Source organism: Battus philenor, unplaced genomic scaffold, assembly GCF_028537555.1.
Source record: "Battus philenor isolate CCGP_79_NKW_IND1 unplaced genomic scaffold, ilBatPhil1.0.hap1 SCAF_23, whole genome shotgun sequence".
NCBI classification, from domain to species: Eukaryota; Metazoa; Arthropoda; class Insecta; order Lepidoptera; family Papilionidae; genus Battus; species Battus philenor.
Genome location: NW_027181686.1, coordinates 2702225 through 2720332, shown reverse-complemented (window position 1 = coordinate 2720332; position 18108 = coordinate 2702225). Strand labels below are relative to the sequence as shown.

At 32.0% G+C, this 18108-nt stretch overlaps 1 protein-coding gene across 2 annotated transcripts in view; it reads left to right on the top strand.

Moving 5' to 3' along the window:
* Window positions 1–18108, top strand: part of Flo2 (flotillin-2) — a 394067-nt gene that overhangs the window by 358494 nt on the left and 17465 nt on the right. Inside the window, exon 1 of one of the 2 annotated variants that reach the window (XM_068767685.1) lies at window positions 6142–6408. The exons of the other annotated variant lie outside the window; for it this stretch is intronic. The gene's annotated coding sequence lies outside the window, so the exon portion shown is untranslated. Of the gene's footprint in view, window positions 1–6141; window positions 6409–18108 lie in introns of those variants that run through there. 2 annotated transcript variants of the gene reach the window in all.

Genomic DNA, 18108 nt, shown 5'->3' with positions numbered 1-18108 from the left:
GTAAATCTAAAATTGATTCATAAATATAAAGACATCAATAGACTGAGTAGTAGATAGAAATTTCATGAATAAAAAGTATGTTCGTAAATTTCCTTAAATTAACAATTAAATTAGATTTACATTTAATTTTCTCTGCTGACCGTACAGGGCTGAGACGTGAGTCGTATCACGTAGGCCGCCGGTGAGCGAACCTTTCACCGGGGCAAGAAACTGTAATTACTGGGAAACAAGACCTGTGAGATCACATACATGGCGTATAGGCCCCTGCACTGGTCACAATTCCCACAATTGCGTTTGCATTCATCGTTCTTCTTTATTCTTCATTTTACACTTCCGTCAAAAAACAGATTTAACCGAGCAAAGAAAAGCTTTGGCTCAATAACCACAACGAACTTTATACATGTTATAATAATTTAATGATTTTTTACCCGTAAGTAGAAACGTGTGTAATCTCTTCAATCTTTCCCAACGTGTTCCGTTTTATTAATAAAAGCTTTAGGATCCGTAAAATTAGAAACTCTTTTGTAAGCGATAGTCCACGTCTTTACATTAAACTCCTGTGTGCATTACACACACTTACAATTATCATAGAATTTTTAAAAAAGTTGATGATATTGCTTTTGAATGAAATGCTCTATGTACCATATTTATTCTTGATATTTCAATATGTAACTGTCCACGCGTTGCTGTATTGTGCATCTAATTAAAAATCAGAACAAAAAGACAGTTTGACTCCTCCAACGTAAACTGATAAAAAAAAACAATTTTTCAAAAACTTTTCCGGGAATATACCCCATAATTTACCAAATTTTCACTGCGATTGGATGTATTATTATTGAATCCATCAAGTACAGACAGACGAAGAGACACATTATATTTTATATCTATAGATCCATATGAAATCGTCTCTAATGACAACATACGTCATTAGAATTACTCCACAAGAGACTAATCTGACAGAATGTACAATCAGATTAAACTCTCGCTCCCTTCTCGCAACCATTTCTCATTTTTACTCATTTTTTCTGTAATTAATTTATTTCAATCATTATTGTAACGAGAATCAGATTGAACTTCTCTATAAAGGCATGTCCTACAATAAGTCCAATTCCATCATTCAGATGTAGCTACCTAAAGACTTAATCAAATAATGCATTGGTTTTATTCCACAGTTAACTATTTTTGAAAAAGGAAATCAACTTGTCAATCAAAGTATGATACTGCGAGAAGTCGGAGAGCATCGGCCACTATATTCCATTAGTCCGCGTTCAACGCAGCGCTCTTATACTCCCTTTTTCCTCGCCCCCTTCCTCTTTACGCTTTCCTAAGGAACGGTACAGCAATTTCAGTAGCACTATAATATTCAGCGTCAGAATGTCCACTGCTCGACGTAGACATCCCTCATAGATATAAGACGAGCCTACTCTTTCGTGATTTGTTATCGTATGTCTAGAGCAGGGCTTCTTAAACTATGGATCGCGACCCCTAATGGGGTCGCGTAGCAAAGTTCTGGGGTCGCAAGATTTTAATGTCAAATATATATATTTATATATATATTTATAACATCGCTAGAGTTGGCGGAATACAGTGGACTTGCAGCGTCTAGACACGCGCATTTGTTGAAGGTTTTGAAGTAATATAAATACAACTTTATAATTTATTTTTTGAGCAATTTTTAATTTTAGATTTTTGTATGTTTCAAAATGAATTCTGCAACTATAATTTAATATGTATTTTGTTGCCTGATAAATAAATCATTAAAAAATATTAATTTATTTTTCTTTTATATTTGTATGGGGTCGTCAAGAAACTCGCAATCATAAGTGGGGTCGTGAATGACAAAAGTTTAAGAAGCCCTGGTCTAGAGCATTGCGCTTTATATTGCTCGTTTTATCAATATATTGAAATGTTTAAAAGATCTCTTGCTGCCTCTATCTACATTTGACTATGATATTCGTAGACTTAGATGCTTGTAGTGTCTGTTTTAAAATAGACGATTTAAAGAAAAAAAAAACAGTGTTTTTCCATTTTTAAATCGTTCTACTAAAACCGAACAAACTATCCAGTGGTAGAGAGTCGAAAACGGTGTTAATATCATCATCATTCCAGCCGTAGGTTGTCCTGGACATAGGCTTCTTCCATAAATTTCCAATACTACCGATTCAAAATATCCGACTATAAAATTATATCAGGCGATTGACCTGACCTAGTCAATTTGTTACAATAATATAAATCATTGGTTTCGTAGCGGTACGCAAGAAAACCGGTATTTTAAAATTATGTCATTATTTGAACTTGACATTCGTTGCAATGGTTCCCACGATAAATGTCAATGTGTCAAGAGACAAGGTGACCCCGTTAAATGAGCGTCTGGTGATGTTATCAATGATTAAACGCGCAGTGGTCGCTTGGCAAAATTCCAGAAATTTCTTAGTTCGAAACCTGTATGAAAACTTATATATATTTTGCCTTGACTTCACCTGTATCTCCTGATAATAAATTAAGACATTTATTCGAGAATTGCTTGTTTAATTATTTTAATATTAACCTAGAACAGTTTTATTGCGTGTAAATTAATTGTAAATTCAAAGCTTGTGAAGCCACTCAAATATAGAAATTTTCTAACGCTTTCAAAATAACGCCTTGAAAACTATAATCAGCTTTCTAATGTTTATAAGAAATGCATGAATATTCGGAAATGTCAACTATTTACGTACTGATTGAAGAGGCGTCCAAAAAAAAAGATTGTAATTGCATAAAAACTTTTTGGTAAGGTCTTTGAGTGTGTATTCCGTTTAAAAAGATCAATACAGAGTTCAATATAAACTGAATCTACATCTAAGAATGAGATGTCACCTGGGAAGTGGTTTATCTACAATAATAAACGCATACTGGTTAACAAATTTAATTAAAACTTACTGGCTAAATTCGGCTAATTTTTTTTTACTTTTAGTAAGTTATGAGGAAAATTTTTATGGAGATAAATAAGGTAAAGTTTGGAAAAAAATTAATAAATTGCACTTCTATATTGACTATTAAACTTTTGACGACAATCTAAACTAAAGCTTCTTAGGTTTTAATCAAACAGAAAACATCGTGTACCTTTGTGGCATTAAAATGTAAATATTATCATGTTGTTATTAAAGTCTGGTAGTATACGAAATAGAGCATTATTTTTTAAATAAATAATATACATTAATAGATAAAAAAATCTTTCTAAAATAGGTTTTATTTTTTATATTAATCTAGAATAGGTATATAACTTTTCACAATACAAAGACTGGCAGTGTATCTAATTTATAATTTAAAAATTTTAAATTTAGAATTATGTATTTTTCGAGGAACCTAAATGCTAGAGAGGAAAATTCGTAGCGATAACGATCTTCATACTAGTATTATTTTCCTTAACAATGGATTTCCAGAGTAATCACGTGATGCAATTTTATTATATCATGTAGTGTGTGTTGGACATGATTAAAGATGTACTAGGATTGATATAAGAAAAACTATAAAAGAATGTAAACGTTTTAAACATGTGTCTATATAAATGAGCACGTAATGTATTTGTAATAAACGGAATTAGAATTTTTCATGGAATACTGCAAATCATTATTTGACGAACGTTTTAAAAGTAAATTGACGGAAAAGACATATTATCCAATAAAAAAATATTTAAATGACAAGAATCCTTGGCAATGATGTTGCTTGATTATTTGGTTTTCATTTAGACTATATCCGACAAGACATGTCTATATAAGATATATTTGTATTGTTAAACTTTTTTAAAAGATGTGTTGTTGTGGAGTTTCTTCCTGCTTCTTCACTACAAATATAACCTTTTGAAGCAGAATCAAAAATGAAAATGTTTAGAAAGTTGACGATCTGTCTTGTAAAAAGTTCCAATTTTGAATAAATGAATTTTATCTTATTTATCTTTATCTTTACAGGACTACACGTATATTTTTACTAGCTATCCCGATAGACTTTGTGCTAGCTGAATGGCCTGTCGTATTAAAAAAAAATTGCATATTTCACACGATAATAACTTTAAAGATTGATTCAATGTGAAATAAATTAATTATTTTGATCTAGACAGCTGTTAAAAGATAATATCAATTTGCAATGTAACTGTCAAACGCGCAAAATTCAATGCGAACTTTCAAACATGCGGAGTACACAACGAACTGTCAAGCTAGCAAAGTTTTAGCAGTTATATTACAAAACGAAATTATTAATGTTCCTTTGCAATAATTTATTTTAGTTTTCTACGAGAAAAACTTATTAAAGTTATATTTATGTGAACAAGAATGTTCTTTCATTTACAGGCTTTTCACCATATGTGCTTAGTGCTAATTGAATAATGTTATATATTAGGGGGACCGGAAGTAATGTCGCTTACTTAAATTAAATTCACACGACTACATTTACAACAAGTTTTTATTTATAATCAACAATATATTCACCTTCGTTATCAACAACATTTTGCCGTCTAGTATACGAATTTTCGATGCCGAAGCGGTAAAAATCACCCTAATATATGTATGTATTTTTTATTAATTTTAACTTATATCGCTAGGGTGTTTTGTTACGGTTGCGGTGACCTGTGTTACAGATTTCATGATCGTCACCAAACACAGATGTAAAGAATCGCAACAAACATATATCTTATATTTACATATATGTTATAATTTCGAAATTATTGGGTACACATAATACAATTTAAACCATAATATAAATATATGATATAGATATATAAACAAACATAATATAAGTTTATAAACCATAGTCTTTGACCCCTGTTTATTAATGTTTTTACTTATTTAGTCATTGTTTGACCATAAATCATTAAATGTTTTCAGTGAGATAGTTATAAGGTAGCAATAGTAACTAATTTTATATGTCTATGCTTCTAGTTTGTACTTTCTTACTACTTTTTGTTCCTGTTTATCTCCAATAAAGTAAATAAATAAATAAATATATGTGTGAGTTTTGTACTTTATATAGCAGGATGTTCCGATTTCTACAGATGTTTATGATCACCGTTTAGAAATACAGGCGTTGTTGTTTTATTTACACAATGTGTGCGGCTTGCCGGAAATCCGACCCGCGACATATGATCCCATGTCACAGACCATAATCACTGACAGATATTATCTAAAGTTATTCGGAGACCAATAGAAAAAGAATTTATTAAATCGTATTTCAGACTGATTGTAAGTCATCGGTTCAATGTCTTAATAATAAACAATGATTTCATTTTCTTTGTAAAGCTTAACGTTACACGAATTTTGTTACATTACATTCTAACACGCTTTTTCGATTTTGATTTTTGTTAAATCTTTGTGAGCCAATATGAAAGTAGTTTTATCGATTCTGATTCGATAGCCCGAGTATGGAACGATCAGCGAGCTTCTTTATTTCCCGAGAATTATAGCCGTATAGTACTTATTTATACAGGATGATTGGTTATACTTGTAAAAGTTTTAAGTAGGTGAATGTAGCTAATTTGTCACCAAAAAGCTTTAACCCTTTTACAGCCATTTTCAATCAGCCTGTAAAAAGTGATCACTCTGAAAGTCTATAAGAATGCGACAGACCGCGGAACAAAGACTGAAAGATAATCAATATTAATTAAATTTATTATACAATTATTGGGATATTGAAAAAGTTTTTTTCTGATTTAGTCATTGCGTTATTATTTCTAAAACCATTGATTTTCGGATAGGGAATAAATACTTTGATAGAATATGAGCTATTACTCCTTTAAAGCTTTTTGCCTTGTTTAAAGATAAGCTTTTAAAATAAGTAAACATGAAATTGTCAATTAAATACAAACTTCTTTTTTCAAATTTATAGTATTGATGCTGGTATAAATAGCCAGTACGAACTACGAAAATGTATTAAGTTTTTGAATTTAGTGTTCTATAATTCAAACAATGGGTGTTCCAGTTTCATTGTTCACACAAAGTAAACGTTTTACTACGATATTGCGTCATACGTTTCCTTGGTAAAATTTACTTAAAGTAGAGAGGTAGACGCGGTGGTATTCATGTTTAAACAGCCAACGTTTCAGCCCCACCAACATAATACCGTCGACCGCAGTACGTTACGCACGCGTTATTTCACGCCAAGTTTTTTTTTCTAATTGTACATTCTTAACTTGGTAGTATTTTAACAATACTTGCATACCCGCGCGTGCTTTTGAAATAATTGTACTTTAATATTTGATTTTGAAATAACGCTGCTAATTCAAAGTGTCTAATAGTGATGCGACAAGGTATTCGCTAGTGAAGTGCCTTGGATATTTGATATCTGTCGTTGAATTATCGACGAAAATATGTCGTTGTTATGGATGGGTGCTTTTAATCTCGGGTTAACAGTTGGTGCCACTTTTGCAGTTGTTAAGAGGTAAGAATTTTCTTTTCTAGACAGAGATAGCTTAACCCTTCTTTGCATGGTGATGGAAATTTCCATCATAACATTTAGTCAACAAAAAAAGATACTCAAAACCCTTGTAACGTAAATTTGTTGTTGCTCGCAACTTTTTAAGCGACTATTGCGTACAACAAAACGCGGTTGTCGAAAAATAGCAAAGGTCACTGTGAATTACCAGACCTAGAACTTGTTATTCTGCTGTTTGTTGAGACTGGAAGAAAGGAGCGAGATTTTAAATTGTTTTATGGAAATAAACGGAGATATAAAATACAATAAAAAATGAAAATTAGTAGAAAAAAGGTTTGTTTTCATGTTTTTGTTATTTTATGTACAACTTATATCAAAACACTATAAATGAATTTCTCAAAACGTTGTGATAGAAATTTACATCACTATGCAGTAACTTCACTGGTAATGTATGGGAATTTTTTTTGTAAATGTTTATTTTATGTTGTTTTTTGGGGAAACTTGAATGAAAGAGATATTGCAGATTATCTTTGTAAGTTATAAGGCGGTTGGCTCTCAGAAGATGGCCTTAATGACCAAGATTCCGATGATGAAAACCACGATGCTGATGAAATTATAAGTGTTGCAGGAGGAGAATGATGATGACGATGTGGATGAAACTGCTGACGTTGAACCTCCTCTTGTAAAACCAGACGATCAAGAACCCTCTCACACATCAAATTCATCTAATTTGCAGTCTTCATCCAGTTTTCCATTTGACAAAAGTAACTTGATTTGGAAAAAAAGGAATCTGGTGTGTGACACAGATAAAATTACTTTCTTGGGGAGTTCTGCTGCTTCAGGTGGTCTATCACACCTAGAAACTCCATATCAATGTTTTAACCATTTTATCACTAAAGATTTTATCAAAACATTACTAAAGGAGACAAATTTATATACAAAACAGAGTAATCCCAGTTCATCTATATCATTTACAGAATATGATTTGTATAAGTTCTTTGGTATATTATTATACATGCCAGTAATCAAATTTCCCAGCACAAGATCATACTGGTATACATACTGATATTACTTGTCCGTTTATTGTCCAAGAATACAATAAACATATGGGAGGAGTAGATCTCATGGATAGCTTTTTGGGCAGAAATCATATAAAAATGGGGTCTAAAAAGTGGTATTGGCGTATTTTTTTCATCTATTTGATCTTGCTATTATAAACTCTTGGATTGTTTATAAAAAAAATGCTCAAGAAAGTGATGAACCTAAAAAGAGTCTGCTTACAATGGGCCAATTCATAAATGAATTGTCCTTTGTGCTATGCAACAAAGGAACCACCAAAGCAGCTAAAAGAGGGCGTCCTGGTACCAGTGTACTAGAAGAAGAATTACAATCAAAAAAAGAAAAGGTTTTCCAGCTCCACCACCTCCAAAAGACATAAGAAAAGATGGTGCTGAACATTGACCAAAAGTAGGTGGGTCACCCCGGTGCAAATTTCCCAAATGTAAAGGCTATTCTACAATTTCGTGTAATAAATGTGGCGTCAATTGGTGCTTAAATAAAATAATTATTGTTTTTTGAATTATCACTTAGCATAAAGAAGACTAAGTAAACAACTTTTTTTATTTATTTAGTACCGGGCTAAATATGTGAAACTGCATGATGATGTAAATTTCCATCATATTGTTTTTTACATAATACATATTTTTATTCACACTAGGATTTTTTTAAATATTTTTCCTTTAATCTAGAGCATTAATTACATCACCCTGATTTATTTTAAAAAAATAGTAAAAATCATGCAAAGAAGGGTTAATGTTATTGTTTCACGATTCGCAAACGTAACGGTGTTTCTATTTCTTTGTGTTTGTGGTAGCAGAATGATAGAATGACAACAATAGTGCTAAACGAAAATATCTAAGTATCTCAGTGTTACATCATTTATTTTATTTTTCATTCTTACGAATAACTTTTGCTAAGCACCTTTAACGTCAAAACATCGATATAATTTAGATTTAAATACATTTTTATACATAATATTATTGGTCCCTACTTTTTTATATACTAACCTGATTCTGAATTTTGATTCTACTAAGAAGAATCTGACGTTATACTCGACTCATTTTACAAGTCTTTTATATCTCACATAAAAATTAGCCTAATTCTAATATCTGGCATGTTTGGCTGTTATATAAAAAATATCGATTAATAAATAGTTACTGAAGCTTACTACATGTAAGATTACTTTTGTATCTGTTATCGTTTTGCATTTGTTATTATGTACGTGTGTGCGCGTGTGTGTGTGTGTGTATTGAAAGTATTGAATTCCTAGTTCAAAACATTCACTCACATACAAAAAGTTACAACAATTTGCCGACCTCGAGCTTGTATCATTTTATTCGTCGTCTCGCTTCTAAATGTTTCGCAATATTCGTATTTAAAAAATTAAATAACGGAAACCATTTTTAAAATTATTAAATAGTAAAGTAACGATTAATTTTATATCCTATTGATTAATATATTATATCTTCTCATCGTGTACAGTTGTCGGAGTAGTCGTGGTCATGTCCTTATCGGTTCTGGTGCCTCAACTACTCTCGCTAAACGTCGAAAAGTAGCTCGATGTTTTTTTGGAATCGAAGCATTCATTTACCGATAATGACAGTTTTGATGATGTCTATACATCTTGTCGGTGAGCGTACACTAGATCGCTTGCCTTGCATCACCAAACGTTCCTCGGAATCCTCATTACAACTGACATGTACAAATATTATAACTTAAGGATTTATATTTGCACAGTTGAACACTTCCGTCTTTCCGTCAACCTTTCCGTCCAAATGGAAATAAAATCCTAATTAATTATATTTAATTAAGAATTTAATATATTATTTAGCGCTTTTTAAATTCCACGTGGTGTTTAACAATTCAAAGTATGTTAATAATTTTAAGTTAGTATTGTATGAAATAATTGGTTTTAAATTATCGTGTATCCCTCATAAATAAAGGTCTCCTCTTTAATCGTCCAGGTTTATCTGTCCCTTTCCAACCTCATGCAATTTGTGGCAGCAGTTGTGATAATATCATCCATCCATCCATTTTATAGCACTCCTACTCTTCTCTTTCGTATTGGTCCTGTTCTCTTCTATGTGGTTGATGACCATTTATTATCTGTCATGCCGCTAATATAGCCTGCCAAGTGCCATTTAAGTCTTACTTAATGGAGGTTTTTATTTTAATTGCCGTAATATCCGATTTTTTATCGTTTATAGGCGAAGGATTTGACTTTTGCCTTGCCTAACGTTATACCATGAAAATGTTTACGATGGTACACGTTTGCCTAAAAGACTCCTATTCACTATAGTCTTGAAGACTTCAAAGTTATAGTTGGTTGGTAACAATGAAGCCGGTAGGTTGGTCCACTACTTGGCTGTTCTCTTTTTAAAAGTAGTAGCGAAACGCTTAGTACAGTGGAAAGGTATCGCATCCGTAAAGAGATGTGAAGTCGTGCGTCTTACTGTCCGATGGAGGACAAGAGATGGGGGAATTATTTGGTGTAAATTTAATAAAAAAAGATATGGAACGATCTACCTTCGTTGTTTCCGGCTTAATATGTTATAACTTGGGAGTCTTCCAAGTCAAGAGTGAAAAGGTTTCTTCTAGGTAAGCATATACCATCGTAGACCTTCTCATTAGGTGAGACAGGGGTTTAATTCTTTACCTATAGTCGATAAAAAAACCTCCTGCTTAATAAAACAATACAGAAAGGCACAGTCTGCCTCGTATAGTGAATTACTTTGAAATAACAATTTACTGGTATGCAGTGTAAGAGTATACATAAACGATTAAAGCTAATATAAACAACAGAGAAGCCCTAAAAGAAAATGAGATAAATTACATTAATTTATTTTTTTCTATTGGAATGCGATAGGCCAATACCTTCTCGCAGAACAACGTCTGTAGGTTTAGTATCTCCTCCTCCTCCTTCTCCTCCCCTTCTCCTCCTTCTTCTCCACCTTGTACTACTTCTTTTCTTCCTTCTTCTTCTTCTCCTCCTTCTTCTTCTTTTCAGCAGATAGATCGCCTGCGATCAGCCTGCATCAAGACATAAGCCTCCTCCAAAGATTGCTACGAGAAATCATAATCAACAATAAATAATTTTAGTATGTAGATATTCGCATTAGGATTTTTTTTATTATATTATAATTATGTCACTTATTGGTTTTGAAAAGTGTATTGGTATATATTAATTGATAGCCTATGAACCATACTTACATCCATTCAATGTTTTTTCACCTGTTACCAATTACTCTGTATTTATTTTTTGCAACTATTTCCTAATTGTATTCCCAGTAATATTAAGGTACCATTATTGATCCGTTTTCTTAGGATTGTTTTTATTATATATATAATGTAATACTATTATGAATGATACTGGTTTAATAAACATGCAACATGTTTGTCTTATCTAAATATCGCGTATTTTATGTGGACAACGAAGCGGTCGTCATTGTTATTAATTACCAGTTATGTAAGCAACTCAATGGAAATTTACTTGTAAAATATACAAGCTATAAATATACAAATTTATATTTTGTATCGTTAAAACTAAACTCTAAACTTGTTGAAGTTTCCTCGTGTAACTAAAACAGTTAAAAAAATAGCAGTCATTTTTTTTAACTTTTAAGATATTGCCATTTTATGCTAATTTTTAAATTAAACCTATAGTAAGTTACAAATTTTAAAGGTAATTTTAACATTAAATAATTAAATTAATTCTCATACAATAAAGGATAATATAAAATTCGTATTTTTATGGAAAACGTTTATACAATACTAGTTGACTGTCAGTATGTACTGATATGTAAATATATATCCTTTTTGACCTATGAAGAGGAATAAAGTCTTCAAAAGTAAGAAAGTACATATAAATCTCAATTGGAAGACTACAGGAATGTCTCTTAAAATAAAACAGTGTGGTGTATATAGTGGAGGCCTGTGTTCCGAATCTTACAGATCAGTCCAGGAGAAGATAGAAATATAATGACTCATACGAATGTATCATTAAAACATCATTAAGCAGTTCGACCGCACATTTTAGAGATTTACGTAATAAAAATTATAAAATGATGTTTGTGCCGCAACGAGAAAAACTAAATCAACTTTATAGTTAATGCGTTACAGATAAGATATGGATCCGGTTTTAATGACGTCAAATGTGTAGAGTAAAAAAAATATAAACATATGTATAAATGGGCGTACGAGCTGTTGTCATCTGTGGGAATTGGTGACGTGAAAGGAAGCTGTATGTATCGAGATTTAATGATATACGAGTATATATAAATGAATACTTTCGTCTATAGTTTTCTAAACCACGAGTAGAACATTTGCTTATAGAACAAAACAGAAAAAACGCTTAGATATTCTAAAAATATTTTCTTTTTAATTATCTAAAAATACGGTAAATATACACGTAATTTAAAAAAGGTACATGTAAATTATTAGAGAATAGGTATTATGTTTAATAAAACGATAAATGAACATAAATGTTATATTTCAACTTTTATTTATTATTACCAATTTTAATGACAGTTACAAGAAAATTCCGTTTTTATTAAAATACAGTTGAATATTTTTAATTTTACTGCGGACTTACTAATTTAAATATTTATTCTATTGTTTTTATCATTATACAATTATACAGACCATGAAATAAGTATTTATTCTTCACAATAAGCTTTGCTAAGCACTTATGATATGTCAAGACATTTGTATAATGTACATTTGAATATGCATTTATACATAGTGCTATCCCAATCTCCATGTACTACTGACATGTCGGAATAATTCTGTCTAGAAGGTACTATGCAATAAACTCTATGATAACTCTTAAAAATCTTCTTTTATGAAAAATTAAGGGGACCCCTAATGTTGATAGGTCGAAATAAATGCACACTTTGTAAATATCCCCGTAAATTATAAACATAAACAATTTGTATGCATACTTTTTAATGTAGATATGCATTTTGATTTTCGAATAGATTTAGAAAATATTTTAAATTTCGAATAGATTCTTTCATCCGTAAATAAATCGCAAGCGGTTAAATATTGATTATGAGTTTATAATAAGTCAATGTAACATAAACATGTCCGAGATGTTTACTTCTGCATTGTTTAGAATATCCAGAATGCTTAGGTGCAATGTATTTTTAGTGCACGAACATGTGTTGCAATATACTTGTGTTTATCTTCTGAATATATTTATTTATGTAAAAAAAATATATGTATTTTTTATCTAACGTAAGAATATCAAAATGCCATATTATTTATTGTTATACTAACCAATTTATCTTTAGGTTATATTTTCAAACGTCAAATACCTTATATTATATATATATCGGCACGTGTATTCTCTAATTTCTTGAATGAATATTTAAATAATTTATATTTTGCTAACAATCTCACGTTATAAACAGCAATCTATAGTTTTAATCCCTTATTTCTTAATGATTTATTACTTTATTATATTTTTTTTGTCTAATTGACAGTACCGAAGATCCCATCATACAGATAAACTATATATAAATAAATGAAGTTATTATAAGTCAGTCTCAGCAGCAGACAGTCATTTTCAAAAAGTCGACTTAGTCATGTCCTGCGTAAAAATAGTTTTCTATTAAACGTATATCGTAGAAATAGAACATAAGTTAACATTACAATGCTGTATATATATCGATTATCGGCCGCTCCGTGCGATCAGTCCGGAAACACTGCTTTTCGATTGCAGCTATACGCTATTAGCTGTTTTGGCTTTTACAGCTTCTTTGGACTCAGTGCTCTCGGATCCGATTCCGCGAGCGTAGTGTACTAAAAAAATCTACGTCAGATGCGTTACCTGACGTGTTATATTGGCTAATTGTTACCTAATCGGTTTCCGAAGAAAGACGTGATCCTTTCCTCCGAAGAAATTTTAACTGAATAGATATTGGAGCTGGGAGAGGATCCGTTGGAGTCGAAACACTCTCTGTATTCTGGTTGGTGTTTCCGTTGTTAGCCTTGTGGGGCTTTTACAACTTCGTCAATCTCAGGGATCGAAAATTTTTCTACTCTATACTATTCGCCGCCTCCCGGCGCTTCGGTGCGCTGTGGGAGACTTGCTGTGTTGCTGCTTCTTTCCTCCTTCGATGGTGGTGCTGGAGTCTTCGTCAGTGTCTTGTTGTGTTGTGTTGTTCTTCTTGCTTCTGCCTCCTCGCAGTTGCTATTCGGTGCGCCCTCTTGCTTGGGCGTGTCATGTCACCTTGTGTGTGACCTTCTTGATGGATCTTTTTGGGGGCGTCTTTTGATACCTTGTCGAAACACTCGAGGTGCTCGTTTTATTTTAAAACGGCCCTTACCATACGGCTTTTTCTGAAAGCGCGGGAAATTTCTCTTGAGTTTTTTTTTTTCAATTAGTTTAATTATCTAGGATTCATGAAGTCACCGCTCCGGCCATTACATAACACTAAGACGATAGATTTTTATCCGTTGAGTAACATAAAAAACTTATATGCCATTAATACAAATACAATATTGGTTCAGTTGTACTTTTATCGGTGTTCCGTGAACTTGACTCGAGACAGAGTGGCCTTCATTGCTTCGGCACGAGTATAAGTTTGTGTCTATATTGACACGCTTAGCGTTTTATTTTAAATATTTTTTTTTACGTTATCATATTCATTTAGTATCATTAACAGTGACCACGTGTATACGTCAAGAATACCAGAAGTGCAAAATTTCATAAAAAATTAAATCAGATTGAGTATCCTACATACCGAGAGTTCCAAACGTTAAGAACGTTTTTGAGAAGCAACCATAATAAATCTTGGAAGGTTTTTTGACGGTTACTCTAATAATATCTTTAATGAATAAACGAAGCCATTTGTTTTGAAATCTTAAAACAGTCATTTTACTGTAATTTAATGATATCTTCTTCTTTGATTTAGGTCCCTCTTTTTGTGTAAGCCTCTTTCAACGTATTCGCTGCTTCTCTTTCTTTGACCTTGTCCTCAATATCATCTCTCCATCTTTTGTATAACCGACCAATGCTTCTTTTTCCAATAGGACCTTTCTCCTTCGTTGACAGCAGTGTCTACCTTTGTATCCATTATATCACGCGACGTGCTCAGCCCAACGCCACTCTGATTTAAGAGACTATGTGGTTCTTATATTTATGTATCTGATTTTCGGGCTCTTCTAATCCCGAGTATGTTCCTCTATTAATTGAAACGACTTGTTCACATTCATAGAACAGACTAAAAAGATATTTATTATTATTGCAGTCATACATAAGTTTACATAGCTTATACTAGATGTCGCTAACAGTACTTTATATGAGCTACATATTATTTTGATATACCATTAATAGTTCTAAATCGATCTTTGCATGGTCTTTATTTTACGTTTAACTTTATTGGTTCTATACATAGTTCATCATGTTTGTCTAACATAGCACTAGATGTCGTACATATGTCAAAATCAGGTTTACGCTATTTGTTCTTCTCAGGATTGTGTTAAGAATATTTTCTGAACAATGAAAATATCTTTAACAGAGTAGAGTAATACATTCCTAAACTTTTTTACCACTTCAAATAACCCTACACGCTATAATAAGATTCTCATCCGCTCGCTTCTGGCTTATGTGAATACTCCAATGCGGTTCAAAGAATTAAGAGAAACCAAGTGTTTTAATTAGACAACGAAACATTTGCTTTAAACTAACACGCGTCCATATAACACAACTGATTGTAATTTTAAAAGTGATAGTCGATGATTATATAAGAGAACAAACTAAACAGGGTTTTATAAAATTAAAAATTTTCACTAAGAGATCGTGACTTTTAATTCAATATCTCTTTACTTTTTTAGTCTGTGTTACTTTGATAGTATTAACATAACTACCAGCAGTGGTAGTCCAGCGGTAGAGGACTGAGACTTGAGATCATATATAGGCAGTAGGTTCGAATCCGGAAATATAGTCTTGTATGTAATTCACTTCATGCATTAATTACATCGGTTTGCCACTGCTCAAAAACAAGTTTCATAGGATGGACAAGAGAATCCTCTGCGTACCATAATACAGTGATAGACAAAGATTATGTTTATTATTTCATATCCCATAGATATATTTGGAAGAGTCCCATGCAATGTTTCAACAAAGGTAACTTATGATGCTTTTTTGATTTATATTTTCAAAAATTAAAAATTACTTTGACTACTTTTTAGTGCTTCTCAATAAGTCTTCAGAACAGGCTTAAAATTTTAAAGGTTATTATATTATCTTGAGAGTGAAATATAAACACTTGAAATTTCTTAATTTTTTCTCCACTTTATAGGAAATGTTAAGATATCGTTCACGTTACAGAATTTAAATTTCATTAATAATGCACTTTTGATAGCATTGATAAGTATTATATTTATACAACATGTATGGCAGACGATGGCGCAAGATAGAGGAAAGTGGAAGTCTCTCACTTCGGAGGCCAAGACCCACTTTGGGTCACTGAGCCAGCGGAGTAGTAGTAGTAGTAGTATACAGCGTGTTTGGAAATAGGTGTAAAAGCTTCAAAGATGTAATTGTTACATCTACACATAACGTTTTTTGGTATTAATTATTGTCAATTTTTTGACAATCGAATGTTTTCAACAGGTGTATAAATTTATTCTTTAATTTGTATAAGAAACAAATATGTTATTTTATCTACTTTCCTGTAAAGTTTTCAATAAATTACACATATTACTATAATAAAACGCCGGTTGAGATTCGAACAGAACTAACTTTTATTATATGTTCAGAAACATACCTACATTTTACTTTATAACAATGACGGTAGGAACACTATACAATCTATGTTCCAATAGATGGCGGTATATGTATATTAATTAATGATTATTTGTATATTATTTCAACAATTACACATTCCATTTTACTTAATGTATACAAGTATATATTACATGCAGATATACACGTTAATCTTGGAGTATATATATACAGGCTTTTGACATGGGTGTGCGTATAAACTGTATTGATCTCAACTTATAAATAGCGTTCTCGCACCCTTTACGATCATTTGCTTGTGCGACAAATATATAGTAAAGGATTATATAAAGCATTTGAATTAATTTAAATAGAGGACCTGTTCAATAAATATATAATTTCGTCTTCATACAATCATACAATATATACTACCTGATTAGTTATAGGTGTAAAAGTTTTAAAAGAGAAAATATATAGTTTATCAAGCTCGCTCAAGTCTCTCTGTGCATTCAATAACGTACGTGATGTAACACCGGCGATTTAAACCGATCCTCTTCTAACTGTCTTATTAACCAGCTAAAGTCTCCAAAGAAAAGGTTCATACCTTCCTCCGAAAACCCAGGAGATATCAATTAGTCAAAACAATGCCCCAGGCGAGGCATCTGGCGTTGGTTTTTTTTATTTACATTTGCTTGCGGATTTCGGATCTGGGATCTCTTAGTCCGAAGAAGGTGAGGTGCTGTATAAACCAGAAAGGCTAAAAACGTCCAAAAGAATATAGCCTAATGTATTGCTCAGTTACTGTCAATGAAAGCAGTAAATGGCGTAACGATGATATAGTAAGAAAAATCTTTTTCAAAATTTGAATTACTATAAATTAATATTAATTATTATTTACTATTTGTTACTCAGGTTATATACTGCCAGAAGTGATTGGCTTGTCGCAATTCATCGTTTTAAACAATAGAAAAAAAAATTAATGTGCCATATTTAGAGAGATCATTTTTTTCAGGATAACTGAATACAGTTTTAAAACTTTTAAAACATTTTTCTGTGAAAGAAGTGGAAGTTATTTATTCATCCCTTTAAAACTTTTACAACTAAAACCAATTTTCCTGTAGAGATAATAAAAGTTGTCGTGAATAAACTTGTTCCTTGAATTTGTACTGTTTGATTCGATTTGTATCCCTGTAATGTATAGTTGCAACCTATCGGAGCTATTACAATCCCTCGCTGTTATCTTCTAGAGCAGAACATACGGCGTTACATTCGCTTAAGACTTATCTTTATAAAGAGTTCCATTTAATCGAAGTCATGGATTTATCTCGCTTCGTTGCGTTCAGTTCCTTTCGCTAGATACTGAATAAACTGCCTTATCGATTTATGTACGTATTAGTGATACGCCTCGTTCCTAAGGAAATTCTGCATGGTATATAGGACCTGAACCCTTCTGGGGTGAATATTATCATAAAAAAACTCCCTAAACGCTTTTCTTTGTTAATGATTTAAATAACCTAATGTTCACCAGCCTTTAAACCTATTTTGAATCACTCTGTATTATGTATTCTATTATTATTATAAGATTGAATGGAATTACAATTGTAATGTGACGGTTGTTGCCTTTCGCAGTCGTTTTATATGTTGCAGACAGATTTTTTTCTATTCAGCTTATAAACGCCCACTGCAAGATTTATGACTCATCCAAAGATATCTATGGGATATATGATAATAACTGTAATCTTTGGCGATTGCAGTGCTATGGTACGCAGAGTCACTGTTGCTCATCCTCTGGAAACTTCTTTGTGAGCATTGGCAACCCTATATAATGAACGCACAAAGTTATATATAAGACTGTAATCCCGGATTCGAACCTATTACCTTCTATGATCGCATGTCTCAGTCCTCTACCGCTAGTCAAA